The following is an 8419-nucleotide window of genomic DNA, read 5'->3' on the forward strand; positions in this document are numbered from 1 at the left end:
GCCAAGGTTATTAAATGTCTTTTCTTCAGGAAGCTCCAATAGGAAAAAGAAAGAAACCTCTCTGATTAAGCTCCAGCCATACCCCACCCTTCATCAAATTGACTGGATAGGCATAATGGCAACCAGGACATGTGGTTTCCAAACAAGAGAAATCATATAAGAGAGGGACGGAGGGAGAGGAAGGATTCAGCCAGTACCCAGAATGAAATTGAGTAATATCAATTTCACTCATCTTCACACATCTTCAGGTTGCATGTTAGTGGAGTAGTTTAGGACTAAATCCATGGTTTCTGGAGTACTCAAATACCTAGTGGTCTGCTATGTTACATATGGCTTTCCCCAGAAGTTTACCAGTCAGCCTCCAAGTCACTGGCAGGAGAATTTGGCTGTAACTGCATGCAGTTACAGTTATAGAAGGGACTGTTCCAGGCCTGATTGTTTCAGGACTGGGTGCACCAGGTCTCAGCATTCCAGGAGAGGTTGCTGCAGGACTGGATGTTCCAGATTTGGTTGCTCCAGGTTGAATTGCTCCAGGTCTGTTTGTTCCACATTGGAAGATTCCCAGTCATGTTCACCAGGCATTCCTGGTGGTAGGAAGAGTAGAGGCTGGGGTAGATAGGTACTGAGGCCTGAGTCACACCATTGCTATTCTTTGGCCAGTTGTTTTCTACCACTTCTTATATTTCATTTTCTGGTTCTGGAACCAGGTCTTAACCTGTGTGTAGCTGAGGTTCAAGATGTTGGAAAATTCTTGCATCTGCTGGAGGCTGAGGGTTTTCTGTCTCTGAAATCTGTCATTGAGTACACACAGATGGGTAGAAGAGAAAACAGTTCTGGTCTTCTGTTTCTTAATGGGGACATTATCTTCCTTTTTTGTGGCAGTCTTCTCTGCAGAAGTGGGTTGTTTGCCTTTGGGACTGGTAGAAGAATCAGGGTTGTCCTGAATAAGCAGATCCATGGAATAAGGAAGAGGAGAGACAGTCTCTGTGTGAGGCATCTCAGCAGAAGACATTTTCAAGGGTAGATAGTTTTCTTCAGACCCACAAATCACAGGTGTAAGTGAAGAGTCTTTATAGTCAGGTGCTTTGGAGCAAGGCAGGCTTTGTGGACAAGCTGGATCCACACTTATGCTATTTTTGGGGAAGAGGAGGAAAAATTTAAGATCTAGACTGGAAAAAAGCTAAGATGGCTTTTGTTTTGAAGAATGTATAATCTGTTGTTTTGGGGTGGAGAGTTCTGTAGATGTCTATTAGGTCTGCTTGGTCCAGAGCTAAGTTCAAATCCTAAATATCCTTGTTAATTTTCTGTCTTGTTGATCTGTCTAATATTGACAGTGGGGTGTTAAAGTCTCCCACTACTATTGTGTGGGAGTCTAAGTCTTTTTGTAGGTCTCTAAGAACTTGCTTTATGAATCAGAGTTCTCCTGAATTGGGTGCATAAGTATTTATGGTAGTTAGCTTTTCTTGTTACATTGATCCCTTTTCCATTATGTAATGCCCTTTTTTGTCTTTTTTGATCTTTGTTGGCTTAAAGTCTGTTTTATCAGAGACTAGAATTGCAACCCCTGCTTTTTTTGCTTTCCATTTGCTTGGTGAATCTTCCTCCATCCCTTTATTTTGAGCCTATGTGTGTCTTTGCACATGAGATGAGTCTCCTGAACACAGCACACCCATGAGTCTTGACTCTTTATCCAATTTGCCAGTCTATGTCTTTTAGTTGGGGCATTTAGCCCATTTACATTGAAGGTAAATATTGTTATGTGTGAATTTGATCCTGTCATCCTGATGCTGGCTGGTTATTTTGCCCACTAGTTGATGCAGTTTCTTCATAGTGTTGATGGTCTTTACAATTTGGTGTTTTTGCAGTGGCTGATGCTGGTTTTTCCTTTCTGTATTTAGTGCTTCCTTCAGGAGCTCATGTAAGATAGGCCAATTGGGCCTGGTGGTGACAAATCTCTCAGCATTTGCTTGTCTATAAAGGATTTTATTTTTCCTTCACTTATGAAGCTTAGTTTATCTGAAATTCTGGATTGAAATTCTTTTCTTTAAGAATGTTGAATATTGGCCCCTACTCTCTTCTGGCTTGTATGGTTTCTGCAAAGAGATCTGCTGTTAGTCTGATGGGCTTCCCTATGTGGTTAACCCAACCTTGCTCTCTGGCTGCCCTTAACATTTTTTCCTTCATTTCCACCTTGGTGAATCTGACTGTTATGTGTTTTGGGGTTGTTCTTCTCAAGGAGTATCTTTGTGGTGTTCTTTGCATTTACTGAGTTCAAATGTTGGCCTGTCTTGCTAGGTGGTGGAAGTTCTCCTGGATAATATTCTGAAGTGTATTTTCCAACTTGATTCCATTCTCCCCGTCACTTTAAAGTACACCAATCAAATGTAGGTTTGGTCTTTTCACATAGTCCCATATTTCTTGGAGGCTTTGTTCATTCCTTTTCATTCTTTTTTCACTAATCTTGCCTTCATGCTTTATTTTATTAAGTTGATCTTTAATCTCTGATATCCTTTCTTCTGCTTGATTGATTCAGCTGTTGATACTTGTACATGTTTCATGAAGTTCTTGTGCTGTGTTTTTCAGCTCCATCAGGTCATTTATGTTCTTCTCTAAACTGGTTATTCTAGTTAGCAATTCTTTTAACCTTTTTTTTAAGGTTCTTTGCTTCTTTGAATTGGGATAGAAGATGCTCCTTTAGCTCAGAGGAATTTGTTATTACCACCTTCTGAAGCCTACTTCTGTCAATTCGTTAAACTCATTCTCCAGTTTTATTCACTTGAGTATGAGTAGAGATTCTTTGAAGGAGAAGAGGCATTCTGGTTTTTGGAATTTTCAGCCTTTTTAGCCTTGTTTTTCTTAATCTTTGTGGATTCACCTACCTTTCGTCTTTGATATCGGTGATCTTCAAAGCTTTCTGTGTAGATGTTCTTTTTGCTGATGTTGATGATATTCCTTTCTGTTTGTTAGTTTTCCTTCTAAAAGTCAGGCCCCTCTGCTGCAGGTCTGCTGGAGTACGCTGGAAGTTCACTTCAGACCCTGTTTTCCTGGGTATCACCTATGGAGGCTGCAGAACAGCAAAGATTGCTGCCTATTCCTTCCACTGGAAGCTTCCTCCCAGAGGGGCATCTGCCAGATGCCAGCCAGAGCTCTCCTGCATGAGGTCTCTGTCAACCCCTGCTGGGAAGTGTCTCCCAATAAGGAGGCAAAGGGGTCAAGGACCCACTTGTGAAGGGTATATGTCCCTTGGTAGAGCTCCAGGGCTCTGCTGGGAGATCTGCTGCTCTCTTCAGAGCTGGCAGGCAGGAATGTTTAAGTCTGCTGAAGCTGTGCCCATAGCTCCCCTTTCTTCCAGGTACTCTATCCTAGGGAGGTGGGAGTTTTATCTATAAGCTCCTGACTGCGGCTGCTGCCTTTCTTTCAGAGATGCTTTGCCCAGAGAGGAGGAATCTAGAGAGGCAGTCTGACTACAATAGCTGTGCCAAGCTGCAGTGGGCTCTGTCCAGTTAGAACTTCCTGGTGGCTTTGTTTATACTATGAGGGGAAAACTGTCAATTCACATCTCAGTAATGGTGGACAATTCCTCCCCACACCAAGCTGGAGCATCCCAGGTCAACTTCAGACTGTTGTGCTGGCAGTGAGAGTTTCAAGCCGGTGGATCTTAGCTTGCTGGGCTCTGTGGGGATGGGAATCTGCTGAGCTAGACCACTTGGCTCCCTGGGTTCAGCCGCCTTTCTAGGGGAGTGAACAGTTCTGTCTCACTGGTATTCCAGGTGCCACTGGGGTATGAAGAAAAACTCCTGCAGCTATCTCAGTATCTGCCCAAATAGCTCCCCAGTTTTGTGCTTGAAACCCAGGGTCCTAGCGATGTAGGCACCTGAGGGAATCTCTTGGTCTGCATGTTGTGAAAACCATGGGAAAAGCATAGTGTCTGGGCCAGAGTGCACCATCCCTCAGTGCACAGTCCCTCCAGATTCCCTTGGTGAGGGGAGGGAGTTCCCTGACCCCTTGCACTTCCTGGGTGGGGTGATGCCCCACTCTGCTTCAGCTCACCCACCATGGGCTACATCCACTGTCTAACTAGTTCCACTGAGATGAGCCAGTTACCTCAGTTGGAAAAGCAGAAATCACCTACTTTGTGTGTTGATTTTGCTGGAGCTGCAGACCGGAGCTTTCTGTTTTTGGCCATCTTGGAAGAACACTGAAGATTTCTTTATTACATATACATTTTTTTTCAAACTAAAATATTTTTTTCTTAATCTCTAGAAATCTCTTGAGTTAGTTACACTATTGAGATATTATTATGAATGGCTTTGATACAGACATAAAGAGAAATAGTTTAAACAATTATTTGGATTATTCAAGCAAAATAATATAAATCTATTGTTAAGGAAAATGTTGATATTTTGGATTGATTTATGAAAATCAAAGTCACTGAACAATTAATGTAATTCTATGTTAGCAGATCTTGAAGTCAAATTACTTTCCTCTGAAAACATTTCTTACTAGGTTTTTTTTCTTTAATTTTAATACTTTAATTATATACATTTAAAATATGTTGTCAGGATGTATGGGTTCTTGTTTTTCCTTCTAGATGTGATGGCCAGGGCTGTCAGAGTTAGGAATTTTTTTAATTAGGGAAGAGGAGTTTGGAAACAAGGGGCAAAGTAATAGAGAACAGCAGACTAGAGCATAATTTTAGCTGCTACTCTCCAACTAATTGGTAATTGGCTAAAGCTAGTGAATTAATTTTTTATTAAAATGACTCATCTTTAGTAAGATAAAATGTCTACGATTAAACATTGAAGGTCTTGCCAAGGCCCTGAAGGAATTGTCATGGGGTGAACACAGATAGTCACTAGGCCCCAACTATACATAAGATTAGTTGCCATTCTTTCTTCTTTGCATTTTCTTTGGATGATGTCAAGCTATAGTTTTGTGTGCAGACCAGGAGTGATTAAAGTCAGCACTGGGTTCCAAGCATGGAAGGTGGTGTGGTACAGCAGGAAGTATACTAGACTTAATATAGGAATGCCTGAATCCTTATTCTTGCCTTATCACTTATTATTTGTGCTCTCTTGGGCAAATCAAGGCTTTCAGATGGGATAATACATGTACTGCCAACTCTGCAGAACTATTATAAAAGAAGAGAAAAGAAAGTAAACTGCTATTTCAGAAGCATTTTGAAAGACTGTTAGAGACAGAAGAAATAGAGGGCATTGTGGTGGAGCAGGCATCAGGATGGGAATGCCAATGGTAAAATGCAACAGAGACTGTTGCACCAATGAGGTAAGGAGTTTCTCTAGGCCAGCAGTTCAGGGACTGCACATCCCTGTGGGAGCATTTAAAATATATCAATACCTGCTCCCACATATAGGGTTTCTGATTTAAATATTCTGGGGGGGGGCAGCCATATATAAATTATTTTCTCTCCAAATATCCCAGGTGATCCTAAACAGCAGTCAAGGATAATATCCCTGCTATCAGGTTTCTGAAACAAATTTTACAATTTGGATGAAGTGAACACTTTTACATTTATAGTTTGAAAAATTAAATCTATCCTGTTACAAATAGGTTTAATGTAAATGAACTTCATGAAGATACAATGTTGACAAAAAAGAGGGGCCTTTAATCAGAAATACTGTCAGAGACACAGAAAATATCTTTCATAGCTGGCGTTACCAAACCAAAATGAAACAACTACCTCTACCTAAGTTTTAAGATAATTTTTCACATTAATGAGTCTTAGAGCCAGTTTCATGGAGCTCCAATTACTAAAAGGGCTTCAAAAGTGTGATATCATACATCATGAGAAAATGTAATAACTCTGTTAAAAAGAAGGCGGAGGTAATAAAATTATCACAAACAACTTGATTCAGTTATGCTATGGAACATCCAGTGATTAAAAATTTCTATCCCTCTAGCTTCACAGTTTAAATTCAATTCACTTACATTTTTGCTAATTGTATTATTCAAAAATTCAATGATATGTAAAATATAAAGGCAGCAATTTAAAACCGAAAGTATATCTGCTCTAGGATGTCTCAATTTTCTACTTAATTTGGATAAATTTGGGTTCTGTTAGAAAGTTGCTAAGAAGAATTAGTTTAAAAACATTTGGGACTATTTTCCCTGAAACATAACGATGCTTAAAATAGAAGAGTGCTTGAAATTATGAAGTTTTATGTTCTGGCCTCCAATGGACTCCAAAATGACCATGACCTTGTTAACTGAGCAAGGAAATTCTTTGGATAGGACTGCAGATTATCTTGCCCAGTTTGCAGCAGAAGAAACTAAGGCCAGGAAATACTAAGTGATATTCCCAAAGCTACACAGCTCATTAGTGTCAGACGTTGGACAGATCTCTTAGCTCTCAGCCTTCTCTGTCTCATTCAGGAGAACCTTGATAAATATTGATTGGATGTCATCTGGGCTGGACGTTGCCCTTGGCAATGTATGGCTGGTTTTAATTTCATAAATGTACCAGAATCTTAGGAGAATCCGTCATTGATGTGTCTCTACTTCTGGAAGCTGATAAGTGGAAATTTACCTATCTATTATTTGGGGTCTTTTGAATAGTCTTAAAATATCTCTACAATTTATAATTTAAATATTGGAGTGTGTTTAAGATTCTAGCAGCATTCTCCGAAGAAATGACTTTAGCTATCAAGAATCTAATCAACCTGAAACCAGTAGAGGTTATGGTGAGCTACAGTTCAAATGAAAGTTTGAAGCATCATATCACTAGAAAGTTTATGCATATCAAATTTGACTCACTGCACATTTGATATCACTGATGATCTGATAATTGTAATACCTATGTCACCCAGAATAAAAGTTATGTCACTATCTACATACTTTCAGATATATAGAACCAACCTACTCTTTTGGTTCATTTTTCAATCCTATTTGGCTTCCCAAACTCCCTACTCCCAAAGGAGGCTGCATGGCACTAGCCCTGCCATAGCTATTATGATACCCAGTTTAACAAACTGAGAGAATAGATTACACTAGTGGACAAAGAGAAAAACAATAATCAAGCATGAAATATGTGCTTTCCAATTCTGTGTATACCTGTTTTATAATTATGAATGGCTACATGGGACGCTTTATGCCCATGTAAATGTGGTAAGATAAGTGATAAAAATATGAAAAAACCAGGACTACAGTGTTTTAAATTTGAGTATTTGAAGATACATTGTTATTCTTCAAGAAATTGGACACATATTATCAGTAAGTAATGAATTTGTAGTGCCTTGATTCACAGATATCTAAGGAAAATTAATGCAATGGGTACAAGGTGAGGTTAAGTGAAATAGAAAGTCTATTCCAAATTAGTTTTATCATTTGAGCCATCAAAGGTAATCCATTTTTATTTTCCAGCAGGGTTCCGATTCTTTTATTTTCAGAAATTGGCACCATAAGCCCTGCAGGGTTCAGTAGAGTGAGTGTCATACTCTCCTCAGAGCCTCAGGTAGAGGAGAGTTGACAGTGGACTTTCAGGCTCTGCCTCAGGCTTACATTTGACAAAAGAGCTAGGGACACCAGGCTTTCAGGTCACCATCTCCTGTCTTTCTTTTTTGCCATGACAGAACTTTGCCAATTTTCAATACATTATTTGGAATTAGGATTTTTCTCTGACAGAGATTGGGATGTGGGATGGCAGCAAGGTTATGAAGGATCGTTGGTAATTTTGGATAAGCTTTGTTAATCACTCTATTTGTCTTCTGGCCCCATCTCCAAATACTTTTCTACAAATCCCAGGGAATGGAAGCTAAGGCAGAAGGCGAGCCAGAAAAGGCATGTACATGTGCAACTGGGATCTCATGGTGGTGTTGCCTAGTAACTGAACTCAACCACGGGAACTCGGATGAATTAGAGAGCCATTGTGTCCTCAGCACACAACATATCTCTGCAGGCCGAGTTCCAGGTTTCAGTAGAGCTAACAGAGCCACCAAGAGAAGCAAGAGCTGTCACTGGAATCCAATCATATGTGCAGAGAGCTACTTGAGGGACCAACAGAGGAAACTGAGGATACAAGTCAGGAAGCTGGTGGCCACAATCATGTGGTAAAATCAAGTGAAAGAACCTAGGAACCCCCTTGATCTAGTTGCAGAAGGTTTTATTATCAATTTCCAGCTACTTTCACTCTTTCTGCTGAGCCAGGGAGTGATTTTTACTGGGTCAGTTATGCTGTCCTCCTTCAGAGGCATTGGTAAGCACAAGTTATAGCTTTGTTTTAATTTTTTATTGTTTTGAGACAGAGTCTTGCTCTGTCGTCCAGGCTGGAGTGCAATGGCATGATTAAGGCTCACTGCAACCTCTGCCTCCTGGTTTCAAATGATTCTCATTTGAATAATCCCAGCCTCTCAGGTAGCTGGGATTATGGTATGCACCACCATGCCTGGCTAATTTTCATATT

The 8419-nt window shown here is 40.2% G+C and overlaps 1 pseudogene; it reads right to left on the bottom strand.

Moving 5' to 3' along the window:
- Nucleotides 1-234: 234 nt before the first annotated feature.
- On the bottom strand, nt 235-1027 carry LOC100394330 (homeobox protein NANOG-like; annotated as a pseudogene).
- Between the last annotated feature and the right edge of the window lie 7392 nt (nt 1028-8419).

The sequence above is a fragment of the Callithrix jacchus genome, chromosome 3 (genome assembly GCF_049354715.1).
Source record: "Callithrix jacchus isolate 240 chromosome 3, calJac240_pri, whole genome shotgun sequence".
NCBI classification, from domain to species: domain Eukaryota; kingdom Metazoa; phylum Chordata; class Mammalia; order Primates; family Cebidae; genus Callithrix; species Callithrix jacchus.